The sequence below is a fragment of the Lathamus discolor genome, chromosome 1, assembly GCF_037157495.1.
Source record: "Lathamus discolor isolate bLatDis1 chromosome 1, bLatDis1.hap1, whole genome shotgun sequence".
NCBI classification, from domain to species: Eukaryota; Metazoa; Chordata; class Aves; order Psittaciformes; family Psittacidae; genus Lathamus; species Lathamus discolor.
In genome coordinates this window covers 56,089,334-56,106,239 of record NC_088884.1, presented here as the reverse complement: position 1 = coordinate 56,106,239, position 16,906 = coordinate 56,089,334, and the positions used below count along the sequence as shown (strand labels likewise).

The window sequence follows — 16,906 nt, the reverse complement described above, 5'->3', positions numbered from 1 at the left end:
AAACAAAGAATAATACTATTTAAAGAACAAACCAAAAACAAAATAAAATATGCTTTCACTGACTTGATTTCTAGATAGAGGAAAGAATTTTTTATTAACTTATTAAACAGATTACAATAGATTTTAATAGCTTAAGAATGTTGAACACTATTTATCATCCAGGGATCCTCATAATTTCTGGAAATGGCTTTGTATCTAAGTTTCATCTATTTGTGGTAGCAGAAGATCAAAGGTCAAAAGACAAATGCATTTGGTCTGTATGGGTCTGTGAATTAAGAAAACCAAACACATAATTTTTTAACAGATAGTTTCTTACAGATCATTTTGAGGATGCATCTGTACTGTCCACTTTCATGGCCATGAAATAATTAAACTTATAAAGAGATGGAGAAGAAGAAAACTTTGTGGCTTAATAGATACACTTAAAATCCAAAAAGATCCTGAAGACCATGATCTGTCTTGTTCCTGACAAATATGTTTTTATGTATTTATCAGGAACTGAACACTGAGTGTATATCAAATGCTAAATACGTCAAACAACTGACCAGTCATAGAATCATAGAATAGTTAGGGTTGGAAAGGACCCTAAGATCATCTAGTTCCATCCCCCTGCTATGGTCACCCAAGACTCCATCCAACCTGGCCTTGAACATTGCCAGGGATGGAGCATTTAACTGATACAACAATATCAGTAGGTGAAAAACACTAAAATACTATGATTTTCTTAAAAAGAAATTGCAGTGACTTTCAGAGAACCTAAATGATTTTCAGCGTATCTTTCAAAATTTAAGTATTTGTATAGGTTTTACAAGTCAATGTTTAGTATCAATGTGAGTTTACAAGCAAACAGAAAATAAGTTCAGTAAAATTTCTCATTGCACTAATCTCTTCTACATGAATGTTGTTGCGTATAATGCAGATATGTCTGGATTTTTCACCTCCAGTACTTCTTGCGCTACTTACTGATTTGATTCTGCATCAAAAGGTCAGAGTTCAAAGTCTTGCTAAATAGGCTGTACTTGCATAGAATAAGTACCTTGAGGGAAATGTGGACTTGTAGATTAATCCCCCAGTTACGCCTAAACCTCAGCTTTCATTATCCTCACCTTTATTTCATAAGCCTTACCCCTTCATGTGAAAAATAACAGGCAGCATTTTCTTAGTTTACAGAATATTCTGAGAACAGATCTTGAACACAATCAGATCCTGTGGTGATGAGCTTTCTGCAAAAAAAGGAAGTAATCTATAATCTGCACCTCAGTAATTTCCTGTCATTACCACAGTCCCATTTTATTCATATCTCAAAGCTACCAGAATTAGTAGTTTCTGATCAACAAGTGCTTTATCAGAGAATACCATGAATGAAATAAAACTGAAAAATGCAGGACTGGGGAACCTGAAGAGAATCCAGGTGACCAAATGGCAGCAATGCTTGGCTTGCTTCATTCATGAGCTCTTTGGTCTGTTATTTTTGATCACCAGGCAATACTCCCAGCTCCTCCAAGTCTTCACCTGTGTCCATTTAGAAATCACAGAATTAATAACTAGCCCATTGACATTGTTGGCCTTTGATTAAGGTCTTGCATGTAAAGGAAATTTGTTTAAATAGATGTTAGTAATATTATCAGACTGAATAACACCTATATAAGGTATAGGAATTTCACTGACGTGCTACTGAAAGCTTATTTCCACACTTAACTAAGACTTAATGGATGCTTCCACTATATTCAGTTTTTTTTCCTTTGTGTCTTGACCTTTTCTCCTTAAACTATTACTTTTAATTTTCAGTCATTTAACATATGAGATAAAATCCACATAAAGTTCATAAAAGACTCAAATGGAGGTTCTGCTGTTTCTGTTTTCATTTTATTTAGGTTTATTTTTCTAAACCACATGTTACCTTATACCTTGCCAATGTAACTCATTTGGAAATAACGTATTAATTCAAACAGTGTTTGTTTGGAGGAACTCTCTGATAGCTTTCAGCTGGCTAAACACACTTAGATAGCATCCTGTTGGTTTATAAGAGAGAAGTGAAAGGCTGATATGCTTACCAAGTGACAGCTTTGATGCAGTATCTTTACAATATATGAGTACTTACAGTCCTATATTAGTAGCGATACTTTTTCTCAGGAGTCCTTCAAGTGCCAAAGTTCATGCAGTTCATGTTTATATTCAATTAAAACCTCAGCTAAAATACTTGCAGACAAATGCTGCATTCTCGAGCTCTACGGAAGCCATTCAGACACATCTTCTACACAGATAACAGGGTGGGCTAAGTAGATAATTCTACAGCAAATTAGCTCTCTTGCTGTTTATTTTGGTAGAAAGTAGTTGCTAAAATTGTTTGCACGCATCCAAACTGAAACGTAACTTGATAACACACCCACTGAAAATATAAAACATTTCAGAAAATGAAACTGCAATTCAGGTTTATTTTAAAACATTTCATAAACTGCCTGATTATTTTGCTTTCCAGGGGAACCAAAGAACTAAATGTGCCATATGCAAAACCCAGTGAAACTCAGTGTACTTCTAAAATGAACTTGAAATCCTAGTAGTTACATATAATGATTCATAACCATGTTTTGATAGTGTTTTTCTGGTTTACTGTGCCCTGAAAGACTTGTAGAAGCAATCAAGGAAAGTAAATGCATATAAATTAATGTTAAATTCATCATGAAGAACAGTATATCTCTTTAGAATAACAGCCTTTCCCCTCTTTTTGAAATAAAGGAACTTATTTTACTAGTGTTGCAGCAGTATATTTTATTATCTATTTAAATTAAGCTTGAAACCCACTAAAGTTTAACTAGAAAATTGTCTAATAATATAAAATATCTTTACTATGGCACACCCACATATGAAATGGTTGCTTTTGTAGCTGTCTACAAGAATAGCACTTCTTTAAAGTAATTTGTAAGGGAAATATATCTAACAATAAATTAATGTTTTAAAGTGTAGGTAAATACAATCATTATTGCAGCACTATGTTATTTGCTGCTAACCTGCTAATAGTTCAGGTTGATCAGTTACAAGCTGATTAGCTGGTAACTAATTAATCATAAATATTGTTATCTGGGTTCCACACTCTTAAAACAAGCTAATCACAGAAAAACAGCAGTTCTAGTATCACTAGCCACCACTTTTCTGTCTCACAAATGTCTTATCCTATTTATAAATCTTAAAAAAAAAAAGTACATAGGTAGTGCAAACAATATAAAAGCTGAATGATTTGAAGAATCTTCAGTTTCAGTAGAGTAAGATTATTACTCATTTCTGGAAATTGCATGCAATTTCTTGCTAAAAAAAAATCTGCCTTTGCCTTTGACAGTTATCTGGGAATGTCCATAGTATGACTATCATAACTTGACATTTCCTCTCCTTTCAAAGCCCAGATAAGAAGCCATGATTGCCACTGACAATCCTTCACAACCAGACACTGTCTACACTTACAGATGATTCGTGAGAGTTTTCTTCTTTCATTTAATCTTTTGCTTCACAAAAGAATCATAACTGGCTTTGCTAATATAGTCTCATAATTTGTTTCAAAAAATGTGCTTAATGAATGCCTTTATTAGAAAATGTAAATTTTGACAGAAGAGAAACTTCAGTCTAACCTCAGAATATTTATTGGAGAAAAGCCAAAACCAACCCACCCTAAACAAAATGGAATCCCTGAGAACAAATCCCTTCCCAAAACCAAGAACAGGTTTGATCCTGTGTTTCTGAAGCTGGAGAGATTCTATCAGGACCACATAATTACTCCCATGTCTTATTACAATACCTGCTATAACAAAGCAATAGGCCTGAAATGTGTCAGTAGACTTCAGAATGACAGTCATCTCCTAAATAAAGGATGTTTTCTGTTGGTAGCCTCTGCGCTGGAGCATAAACTTTCCTGGTTCCTTGGGATACATCTGCACTGTCATGTTTGCACAATCTCAAGCTTAAAATTTAGTTCCTGTAACACTTTTATTACCTATCTCATTATTTATTATGAACATGTTAATGCATGTACAAGCTTAAATTTAGCATATGCCAATTGACTCACTGGCAGAGAAACTCTATGCTGGAGAAGCATCAAGAACAAAGGATTGAGATCTGATTTATGCTTCAGCTCTACTGTTACAAAAGGTAATGTGCACGGCTGAATTAAGTTGTCCTGGCTTCAGCCCTCCAGAAGTGTGTCAGCTTGCTATGTCCTTCCGTCATGACTCAATATCAACATAATCTCAGTGTTCTATTAAGTATCTGTTAGGTGTGAAACAAACTTCTGCTTCTTGGGGAAGTCTTTATAAAATTACGTTACGGGTTAGTAAATAACAAGATAGAAGGGAACTACATGGGCCTAGGGAAAAACTGAATTTCTGGAAATAAAGAAAGAAAAACTTTTCTTTTAACACACCTCTAACCAGCATACAAAGAAGACCACAGAGGGAGTATGACTGCTATCTAGATGCAACAGGAGAATAGAACTACAAGACTAAAAGTCAAAGAATTTATTCTTGCACATATGGAACCTGAACTAGCCCTGCAGGGACACACTTGCCTGTTCCATGACAAGCAGACTGGATGCAATGTGCATGATGTAATTCTTGAGCATCTGTGATTCACTTGCATGACTGCAAGTGAAATAGGCAAGTTAGGCCAGAGCCTCTATGATGCGGTCAAGGTGTGAGGCCAGAGGGCATTGCTCGCTAACCTGCCAGCCAGGAGGTTGATTTTGGAAATCCCCTTCCCACAGATGTGTATCTTATACATGCTTCAGTTGCAGACCATTAATGAAGGTCTTGTACATTAAATCTGACTGACCACAGAGGCATAATGTAGATGTTTGCAGTGGTGAACACAGATGGAGGGTCTGTCCTGAAAAGTGCAGCACACATGGAGTAACTGGCAAGACCAAGTTCCTACTTGAAAATTCTCTGTTTCAGCCTAGGATGTGTTTACACGTAAGCTATTGGGGCAGTCTGTGCACAATTCCAGGGGCTATACCTCTGCAGATCTTTCTGGTTTTGAGAAACACACAAAAAATATAGAGATATTATAAGGGTAAAGTATAAAAGAATAGGTATCCCATGATAGAAAACAGGTATTCAAACAACCATCTGATGAAAATTACTATCTTACATATGTTTGTTAATTTCCTTGACATGTGGAAGAGAATGAATTATCTATAATTCTAGTTAGAATTACTAAATACAAACACTCACAAAGTAAACCTGAGTAAACAGAAAATGTACATAGAAATAGAAGTCACATTTTCCTTTATAAATAGGTGTTTAAGATTTGTTGAAAAAAATTTATAATAATGTTAGCAGAATTTTAAAAAATTACAGGCATCTTTATTAGTGTGAATTAGGTTTATCCGCACCATGTCTATGGAATGTGAAAAATTAGGTGGTGGCAAGTCTTACAGCCTGTGGGGTCAGTCTTGCCCCTAGACATAAGTGTATTTGTCATTTATCTGCTACAGTGCTAGCCAACACTTGCTGATTTTAGAAAGTATGTGCACACAACTGTGGGCAAGACTGAACAGTGATTTTTCAATCTGAAGTTTCTTCATAGAAATGCAAACACTTTTTGCAATCTGATTCTAATTAACAATAGAGTTATTCATTCATCTCTAACAAATGAGCAGAAACCCCCTTCTTTTAGCAGCACACAGACATTTGATAGTAACTAAATATATGCAGTGATTATGTGTTACAAGATCTGATTCTGTTGTACTTAATACTCAAGTCCTGTTTGAATCTCAGTTATAGGCCACAAAACCACTATGTTGTACTACTTGCTTAGGGGCACTGATAGAAGAAATATCCCATCCACAGCTGCAAAGAAAGAAGTGGAGCAATTTTGTCACAAGCCCAGAGAAGAGAAGGCTTCAGGGAGACTTTACAGCAGCTTCAAGTACCTAAAGGAGACCTACATGAAAGCTGGAGAGGGATGTTTTCCAAAGACATGTAGGGATAGTACAAGTGGTAATAGCTTTAAACTGGAAGATAGTAGATTTACGTTAGATGTTAGGAAAAATATCTTCACTGTGAGGGTGCTCAGACACTGGCACAGGCTGCCCAGAGACGCTGTGGCTGCCCCATCCCTGGAAGTGCTCAAGCCCAGGCTGGACAGGGCTTTGGCAACCCAGTCTAGTGGGAGGTGTCCCTGCCCATGGCAGAGAGGTTAGAACTAGATGACCTTTAAGGTCCCTTCCAACCCAAACTGTTCTCTGATTCTATTTTATGAGCTGATAATTTTATGATTAGAGGAAAAAAGCAAATTAATAAAAGAAAATTAAATACAGGATAATACCAGATCTTAATGTGTTTAACATCTGGTTGTTCCACTGGAAGCAGTAGGAGTATAGGAGTTGGAAGCACTTATAGCCTGCTCATCAACTTCCCAGGTTTGCCCAATGAACGTTTTTCTTTTTAAAGAAAAATAAGGGGTTTCTTCTTGTAATAATTTCCCCAAGATGATAATGCATTTCATGAATGTCAAAGGTCTTCAGGGCTGCTTGTTTTCCTTTGTTTGTCAGAAAGTTTCTTTGCTACACTTCCGTATTAGCAAACATCTGATACTTTATCTATTTTCAACAAAAATATGTAGTCAAACTATAATTTTATGTTTTTATTTAGATTTTTGCATAGCAGCTGAATTATTTGGGCATGCTTCTAATAGAAAACAGGGCACAGTAGATGGATAAATAATCAGGATTTGGATAGCAATTGCCAATTTTCTTGATGATGATTACTACAATGTTATCCCAAAGAAGAGCTTATTACATGGATGCGCAGCAAGAAAATGCCATTTATACAAAACATTTGCTATGTGCATGTCATGGTCATGATTTTTCTGTATCAGACATTAATATAAGAAATAATTATTATTTCAAGTGTTCAATCCACAATTTTTGATTCCTTCCATAATAATACACAGCTAACTACATGAGGTATGTAAGTTCTTGGCTAGATGAATTCAATTAGCACTTAATTAACTAGAGATTAATTCATGTACGACTGAACAAGAAATGTAATTACCCATTGCTACATTTCAGCTATCTGCACTTTAAATTTTTCTGGACTCTAATATGAATGAATCCCTACTGTAGCTATTTCGCAAGTGGTCAAACACCAGAAATAATTGATTGCTTCTAATTCCAGAGACAAACCACTCTCCCTCTTCATTGAAGAGATGGAAAAAATATGTCTTCATACAGGAAACAGGAGTGGAACTGAAATATGTGTTCCTTCTACTATTGTAATTTCAAACTCAATCTTTGACTATATCAAGACATGGATACATAAAACCAGACTGAAATTCCTTGAGGGCTTCCATGTGGTGCAATCTAACATCTAACACTGTTGGATTACTGCTGAGGAAAGGAATGGTCAGTCCCCTCTGACTGCCCATGGAAAGAATGCCATTCCCTATGTAATAGCTGCTCAACAACAATGGGTGCAGCCACCACTGCTGACAAAGTCCAGGACTCAGGGAAGGATGCACACTTTTTACAAACAGAGCTAATTGAGAATTTTTTTGCTCCAGAACATTTCTGGCTGCACCTGTGTCGAACACAACAAAGTCATAGTTAATTATTAGCAACTACAGGATTGTGCAGAGACTAGTCTGAAGATTTTAATGTTAGGTAGTAAGAAACTTGCTTGGAGTAATTTAGGCTGTTCATCTACAATAGAATTAGCAAGTTATTTTAAAGAGTGGGTATTAAATTACTCTGAAGGAATGAGATACTAATATCCTGAGCAACCTGGTGCTTGGTTCCAGCAAAGCTGGTGAGAGAGCATTGCAGGACTGACTGCATCTGGTTCAACTACTGTACTACAGTTGTGCTTTGCACTACAGGGGACACAATCCCAAGTACCCATTCCAAAACAACAGTATTTGTCCTTCTTTGGTACTCAGGTAATGGATGTCTTTGATTATGGAATCCTGTGTTTGCACACTTGCAGCCTTCTAACTCAGCCCCTGACTTCATAACTGGGACAGTTGTTCACTGAAGTTCTCTGACAAATTCTGCTCCTAGCTTTTAGTTGTTTGACCATCCATCCACCTGAGAGTTCTGAGATATTGATGAAAATTTTATGAACAGTTTCTATGGCTTGGGCAGGGGGCAGTGGGATGTGAAATCTTGCCAAAGTTTCCAAGGTCATTAATGACTGTAGGCAAGATACACACGTTACTGGGCATCATTTAAGAAAGTGCTTGATGCTGTAAAATGATACTTGTACCATGTTATGTAAATGGTTGCGAAGGCTGTGTTTGTTTCATATTCTTCACTCCTAAGACCAGAATTCAAGTCTGTGGTAAAACTGCAAGTGAAACTTCAGTTTCACAGATGCCTCACAGGATATCTTTCTTCACACTGTCACATCTGGATTTCCATAGCTTAGAGAGAACTGTGTCAGTTCCTGCTTAAGGGAAGCTACTGCATGACTTCCTAGATTACTTGATGTCTGTATCAAGTAATTGTTATTAGTACAGCAAACTTATAAATTTTACCCATAATTTGGCAAAATATAAGTAACAAATTTTTTATGAAAAAAGCTCTACTGTTCAAAAACTGGTACTCTGAGTAGAGATACTACAAATAAGTGAATTGGCATGTTTTAACTGCTCTCTCATTCCTTGAGGTAGTCTCCACAAAATCATACTAATGGCATAAATCCAAAAGTGCTGCAAAGCCTGTCCTTTCCCTTATATGCATTTATTAAAAATTAAAATAAATACAATAAAACAACAACAAAAACTTAGGAAGAGGACCAAAAGGTTTAGGAAAACTTTTGCTCCATTGACTTTATCTCCTGCTGGGATTAACCTACAACATTAGCTTAATGTACTTTGGCAACAGTGCAGAGAAGGTACAGATTACATTAGAAATAAAATTATGTTTCAGAATGACCCACAGAAGTCTTGAATACTGAAGTTCTAAGAAAGCCAAGTGGAAAAATAGATTGTTTTCAAATGACAATACTTTTGTCCTCAGAAACTATTAGTTTTGGGTGAGGTTCAGAGCTCTTCAACTTGGTGTTGAAAGAATTTATGGACCTTGTCTTTCAGATCCCCACAAAATGTGTGTACATTAGCTATCAGCTGAAGAATACAGCCCTAGTTCTTGTTGATGAGCACTGAGTGATTTAAAGTGCTGCAAGTATGCCTGTATGGCTTTAAAAAGGACTACTTGGACATTTCTCTCACAGCTCAAGCAAACTCCCAGCACTTGTGCAGTTTCCCATGATTAACTAGGTGATTTCTTTGCGCAATATTGTTTTGTCTAGAATTTCTATGAACTCAAATATTTATTTATTTTAACATTAAATAAGGGAAACTAAATTATTGTAGGAAAATACCACTTGAAGTAAGAGCACCGTTCATTAATTGTTCTTGCAGACGTATGCAAAAACTAATTTAAAAAGAGTTGCTCTTTTGAATCAAAAATCTGCCTTAAACCTTTTAACTTCATTTCACAAAGAAGTCTCCAGTGTAGCATTGCTGCTTATACAAATGCACTTAACATACAAATCAAGTAAACTTGGAAAGAGGTAGCTGAAAAATAGATTACTGATTGCAAATTCAAAAGTACTTCCATAGGATTTAAAAAACAGCAGGACCAAATATTTAAAATAAAACCACCCAACTTAGGACAACAATGTCACCCAGTACAGTGTCTATTTAGATACATAAAAGGTGTAACAATAAGGTTAGTAAAGTGGATACTATTAATTCCCTGCATGCACAGGAATGCAATGACTTGAGATGGCAGGAACAGTACAATACTTTATCAGAATGCCTACTTGAAAAACCTGGAGAAAACTTTATATCTCTGCCTATAACTGCCTAAAGAGTTTGCCAATAGAGAGATTTCATAAATGGCAAAAAAATAAATACTTTAGAACTTGTCCTCTGGGTTCTGCTACTGTCATCCAAAAGGAGAAATATATTACAATAGGTTGGAGTGAAAAAAAGTACTCAATAGCAGGTTTTTTATATAACAGCAGGAGTTTTAAATGTCTACTTTTTAATAAATTTTCCTGAAGGAAATCATAAGGATTTCTATACCATGATTTCTCCTATAAAAACTTAAAAGGCAAATAGGTATAGTATGCTTTGACTGTGTCTTTTTTAAGTGGCTAGAAAATGGTTGCAGAATTTTTCTAAGCAGGTGGGTTGTGGTCTAACAAGTATGCTTTTTGCTTTATTGCCAATTGTGGTAACACCAGTGACGACTGAAACAGGTGGTGATGGAAGCAGTGATCTCAAATGGGAAAAATCAGAGATTTAAGTTGATGAAACAGACTAATTATTATTCTATACTGATAGCTAGTTTCAGGGCTGACAAAGTATTTTCTTCTCCTGCCCATTCAAAGCTTAACTTTGGATCTTGCTCCTAATACTAACCACAAGAGTGAGGGAGTATGTCGGCTCTTATCATGGAAACAATAGCTTGCTAGCAAGCTGTAATTGGTTCACTCTTTCCTGCTGATCACCAAAACACAGATTATAAGGCCTTTAGATGCTGTAAGCCTTGACTTGTTGAAAATGTTAAATGGTGCAGTATTAAAATAGTGGTAATTTTTCATATAAAGTAACTTGCTGTCCTATGTTAGATTGTCTCAATCTGCTTCAGAATAAGAAAAGTAAATACTTAGTTTTGTTATCAGTTATATCACCAATTTCCCCCAGCAAGGAGGGCAGCTTTTTAGGTTAATGATGGCATTTAATAGCGGTAAATCAATCCATGTCTACTTTATAAATCATGCTTGTTCAACAGAGTTTTTCTTATTTCTCTACAAAGATTTATCCAGTCCAATAACATTACAAACATTGTTTAATTTGGAAGACCCACAAATATGACTGGCTTCATACCACACAAACTGCTATACTGAAGGGTGGTATTACCCACTTATTTATAACCACCTACTGTTACCATATAAAGCTGAATCAATTAAAAAAAATAAGTTCCAGAACTGACAGGAATCTCTATAAAATTTGCTCTCTAGGAGACATAACAATAACATTCAGCCCAAATTAAGAAGTGTTTGGTCTTAGACTGGTTCAAGCTATTTTGGGTTCAGTTATAGTGGACTTAATGTTTTTCAGTAATCTAAGTATTACAAGAGCTCTTTTTTTATATATATATATTTCATAAAACTCTAGAGAGAAACATAGTTTGAAGTTGAGTACAGCTACCAAACATAAGCAACCTTTTGCTAATTGCTGCCTTCAATCTTAAATCAAAATATGAGCCTCCTATACAGCTTCTACTTCTGAATTCCTTTAAAAAACTGTAATTAGTGTCTAGTTTGTAATGTGTTTCCTCCTCTAGCTTTTTCTTTATTTGCTGAACTTGCATTTATTAAATTATCTGTTTTAGTTTGTAGGGAATGAGTCTGAGAGTGAGACAAATGGATTTGCTTGTTTCCTTTTGTTTCTTCATCCCTTAGTTTCCCAAAATATGGTAGCTGTCAAGAATCAGTACTACTTTGGAAGAATGACTGGTGGTCTGTCCAAATTAGGGTATTCAATGAACTGCAGTGTTAGATAGGAATTTTTTTTTTTTTTTGTTTTATTTCCTCAAGATGCATTACAATAGGAAATGCTCCTAAAATATAAGGGGCATTATCCAGGAAGACTTCTAAAATTAACTGACGAGTGCCTTGAGACAGATCAGTTGAAGTAAAAGTTGAAGTAGATTCACCAACAGCAGCATATTTCAAGGGCTACAGTGTGGTAACTCAGCAGGGAAGATGAGTATAAAAAAACCCCAACACATCAGACCCCAAGGAAACCATAAATTGCAGATATTTAGAAAATTATAGACTTGAAGGGCTTTTCCCACTTGAGTTAATTTGGGAGAAAAAAAACAACACAAACAACCAAAGATAGAAGCTTATGTTACAAAAATCTAAATTATGCAGAATTGAAGTTGAAATTGATTTTTGGACAAGCTAAACATTGTCATACATGAAAAACCTTAATATTTGATTTCTTTTTGGAACTGTTTTAGTGTACTAAGGACACTTTCTTGTAATGCTGATACATGAATTAAAGACAGAAGATACTTCTGCATCCTGTTTCAACACATTTTTGACCACTTTAAATCAAGGAAACATATTTAATAGTTGATTAATTTGGTTTTTGGACCAGTATTATTTTACTGTACATGCATGCAGAAGTTGCATACCCAATTTTTAAAGACACTAAGAAAGTCTCAGAATAGTAGTGACCTTTTAAATCATGGGATTCAAGGAACTCTATATGATACTGTAATCTTACTGCATATCTGCTTAACCAAATCACAGCATAATTTTTATGAGTCTTTTTCAGTTACTGACAGAATGATGTCATTTTCTTAGCACAGAGAAAATCTGGCAACTATATACCATCTTTCATTGATACTTATTACCTGTCAGTAAAATAGTATTGGAAAGTATTGAGATACAAAATTAATGCAATAGTTTTAGCAGAAAATCAAACTAAAAGTGATTTCATTTTTTTCTCATCTACCACATTTTGATACAGAAAAAAGTACAAGACATTTGATAATGGTCAGTATAAAATATTAAAATTGGGGGAAGGGGGGAATTTATAATAAACAATGAATTTCCTTATACTGATTTTCAAAATGGAGAAAATGAGTTAATTAAACAAAGTCTGCATTTTGAGGAGACATTTTCCCTTACATAAGAAGAAAAGTATAAAGTTAAATAAATTATATAGTAATTCTCATAACCTAAAAGATACAGCTGTGCTTTCAAAACATGGTGAAAATGTAATTACCTAATTTAGCTTGGTAAGAGCCACTTTTTCTTGGCTTTTTGCCCAGAATATGCTTATTCCTTCTACAAAAACAATATGGCAAACTCTAAAAAAGAAAACTAACACGTTGCAGAGAGGCAAACCAGAATACATTCATTAAAAAATTTAACATACTTAATGTCCTGGGTTCAGCAGTAGCAGTTATTTTTCTCCTTCTTAGTATCTGGTGCAGCACTGTGTTTTGACTTTAGGCCTGGTAACAGAGCTGATAATACAAATGTTTTAGAAAGGCCAAGGACTTTGTGAGTCTCATGCTCTGCAGGGACGAGGGGAGGCCGGGAGGAAGCAGAGACAGGACACCTGACCCAAGCTAGCCAAAGAGGTATTCCATACCACAGCACGTCATGCCCAGGGAGGTAATCGGGAGTCACCCGGAAGGGCATGGGCTCTCTTCGGGGAGATCGAACTCATTCGGCGGTGGTATTGTATTCTCTTCCCTTGTTATTTTCTCTTGTCAATATTATCATTGGTGGTAGCAGCAGTGATTTGTGTTATACCTTAGTTACTGGGCTGTTCTTATCTCAACCTGTGGGAGTTACATTCTCTCGATTGTCCTCCCCATCCCTCTGGAAGCAGGGTTGGGGGGCGGGGGGAGGAAGGAAAGAAAGAGGGAGAAAGGTAGGGGGGAGTGAGTGAACGAGCTGTGTGGCTCGGTTTAAACCACAACACTTAAGGATTACTGCCTTCAGTAATCAGTAACAGAAATTTGCATTAATCTGTACAAAAGGAATAATACTTAAAAAAAGTGAAATCTTCTGTTTATTGACAAAACAGGAGAAGGCAGGCCTAGCTGGAGAATGTGTTTGAACACCATTCTGGAAAAGATCACCTGAAGTCCCGAGAACCTGAATTTTCACTTCTAGTATAGAAATCAATGAGATAACTACTGACTAAAACTTTACAGAACTTCTTGAATGCCCATATATTAAAATATAATATACAAACATTCCTCTTTAGAAGATTTTTCCCCCTTGTACGTTTGAAGGAACTCTACTATCTAACTGACCTATATCTATTTTACCTTTATATTTATTTACAAAAAAATCATGCTCTACTGCCACCTTTGGGAAAACTGCAGTCAGGTGTAATGGAACATATAGCCTAAACCATCATACATTATGTTTCTTCATGTAGTATGGAATATGAAAATTGCTGCAGGATACTGTTCCAGTGCCATAATCACAGTATCATAGAATGGTTTGGATGGGAAAGGGCCTTGAAGCTCATCCAGTTCCCATCCCCTGCCATGGGCCCGGACACCTTCCACTAGACCAGGTTGCTCCAAGCCCTGTCCAACCTGGCCTTGAACACTGCCAAGTGATGGGGCAGCCACAGCTTCTCTGGGCAACCTGTGCCAGTGTCTCATCACCCTCATAGTGAAGAATTTCTTCCTAATGTCTAATCAAAATATGTCCTCTGTCGGTTTAAAGCCATTCCCCATTGTCTTGTCACTACTTGCTCTTACTAAAAGTCCTTCTCCAGATTTCTTGTAGACCACCTTCAGATACTGGAAGCTGCTCTAAGGCCTCCCCAGAGCTTTCTCTTCTCCAGGCTGAACAAGCCTTTCTTCATACAAGATGTGCTCCAGCCCCCTCATCATCTTCTCACTCCAACAGGTCCACGTCCCTCTTGTGTTGGGGGCCCCTGAGCTGAATGCAGCATTCCTGGTGGGGTCTCACGAGAGCAGAGTAGAGGGGGAGAACCACCTCCCTTGACCTGCTGGTCATGCTCCAATTGATGGAGACCAAGATATGGCTAGGTTTCTGGGCTGCAAGTGCACACTGAGGGGTCCTGTTGAGGTTCTCATCAACAAACACTCCAAAGTCCTTCTCCTCAGGGCTGCTCTCAATTGATCAATAATCCTAAATCTTTTTAAGTCTATGTCTTTTAATACGTTGCTTATTACACATCTATTTTATTAGATATTGAAACTTTTGTCCACAGAACCAGCTCAGTAGTGAAAACAACTGTTAAGTTTCCCCCGTGCATCACAGTACGGTTTATCATTTGCTACTTGGATGCTCCACCTCAGGTTTTGCCACTTTACACCATGCTCAGACCAGTGGATGGGTTGATCTTCACAGTTCTTGATTCATTTTCTGTGATGATGCAGAAGGCCGGCAATCTGGTCCTAACTAAAAACGTCACTGCTGTTTCAGGACAGCGAGCCTAAATTCACCACGCAGGTAGGGCGAGCAACCGCGTTTTGACTGCAGACCCAAAGGCCGAGAGGATGCAGCGTTGTCGGGTTTCCGTGCCGGGCCCGGTGAGGCACGACAGGGAGCCGAGGAGAGGCCCGAGGGTGACTCAGCCGCCCCCCGCAGCACCCGCCGGGGCCGCCCGGGACCCGGCCCCCGGTTACCGGTTACCACAGCCCCGGTGCGGGAACGCGCCGCCCGCCTCCCGCCCACCCCGCGCGCGCCCTCCCGCCGACACCCAACCGGCGTTAGCTGGCTGCAAACGCGCGGGGCCGGCACCACGTGACTCGCTGTGGGGCGGGGCAGCCGCGTGAAATCCACATCCGGGTGAGGCGGCGGGGGCTGGGTGTCGTTCGGGCGTGTGCCGGGCTTTCTGTCGGCGTGGGGCGGGCGGTTGGTTAGGGGTTGTGCGGCTGCCGCTGCGGGCACTGCGACAGGGGCGGCCGCGGAGCGGGCCCGGGTGTGCGGGGAGCCTCTTCCTCCGTCCGCGGGACGGGCTGCCCGGCCAAGCCGAGCAAAGGGGAGGTAGGCGCTGCTTCACCGCCACCGGGGCGGCGGGGCGTGCGGCTGGCCTGGAACTGCCGGTGGCTGCAGGGTGTCTCGGCGAGGCCTGCCTTCATCTGTCTGGGTACTCCTCCGGTGCGGCCCTTGTGCCACAGCTGCGGCCCATCGGTGCTGATGCCCGTGTGCTGTGGTGCCTATTCTTAGTGATGTGACGTAAGGGTTGCTGCAGGAGTAGTTTAGAAAAACAGCAGGAACCTTTCTTGTGTGCCCCAGAAAATTCGTGTCTCTGTCAAGAGGAAGGAGAATGGTTTGAGGCGTTCTGTAGCCCCACAGGTGTGGGAATCTTGGCTATGGCTTCTCTGCTTCTGAGGCCAAATTGTGCATGGCCAGATTTTCAAAGTAGTCTGGTTGTTCAGAGATGCCTATGCGCCTAATATTAGTTACTATAAATGGAGTTAGGTGTATTTCTGAAAATTTGCACCAATCATCAGTCATCCAAAACTGTTTCTGTAAATCTGGGTTTTGTAAATCATTTTAGGTTTTGAGGCATCCCACATGCATAATGTGATAGAGTTCAACTCTGCAGCTTTGGTCCTCAAGAGTCTGTAATTTATCATATTTTTGCCTATCCACACTGTGAATGCCTTTCTTGCCATCTTACTGCAGTATTTTAGTGTAGCTTCGGGTAGTTTTAGTCATAACACTTGAACACCTGTTTCTGTAGACATGCTTAACTGAGATTTTTCTCAGTGTTTTCTAGCTGTTTCGCTTTCTCCTGTTCTCCAGATTTTGCTCTTTTGCATATATTTTAAAAATTTATTTCTTCTGAGAGCCTGCGCATCCATGGCTTGAATGTCTAAGTAATTGTTGGTGCTTATGTCTGTTAACAAGGGCAGTAGTGAACTCCAGAATGTTACACCAGTGTTCAAACAGGTGATGCCTGTTTAGGCATACTCATACCTCAGTGAATAGCAGGTAATCCCAGAGTCTATTTCAATCTTAAAGAGATTGTTGAGAATCTGATGCAAATTTATTTTATGCTATTTTGAAAAGAAGATGATTAAACACAGAAGACTAGGAGAGTAACCTACATGCTGTGTGCCTCAACCTGTCTTTGTGAGATGCTTTCCGCTGTTAGTGTGCAACATCACAGTCTTCACATGCTGATTCCTTCTACCTTAAAGCTGAGATGGCACTTTACGGTAGCTCATTAGAGGAGGGAGGTCAGTTTTGTACATGCCAGACTGAGACAATGGATGTTAAATAGTCTGTCAACTTTGGACATGTTTTCATCCAAATCGCTGTTTTGACTGTTGCTATAGTTAAGTCTGCCTTCCAGTTTAATACTACATAGAGAGAAAAATTAT

At 38.3% G+C, this 16,906-nt stretch overlaps 1 protein-coding gene across 7 annotated transcripts in view; it reads left to right on the top strand.

Annotated features, from left to right (window-relative positions):
• Positions 1-16,906, top strand: part of CCDC91 (coiled-coil domain containing 91) — a 562,122-nt gene that overhangs the window by 429,783 nt on the left and 115,433 nt on the right. For 3 of the 7 annotated variants that reach the window (XR_010610983.1, XR_010610982.1, XM_065672398.1), the window contains exon 1: positions 15,397-15,560. The exons of 1 other annotated variant lie outside the window; for it this stretch is intronic. The gene's annotated coding sequence lies outside the window, so the exon portion shown is untranslated. Of the gene's footprint in view, positions 1-15,304; positions 15,363-15,396; positions 15,561-16,906 lie in introns of those variants that run through there. 3 more of the 7 variants (XM_065672360.1, XR_010610984.1, XM_065672351.1) reach the window with 3 other exon arrangements.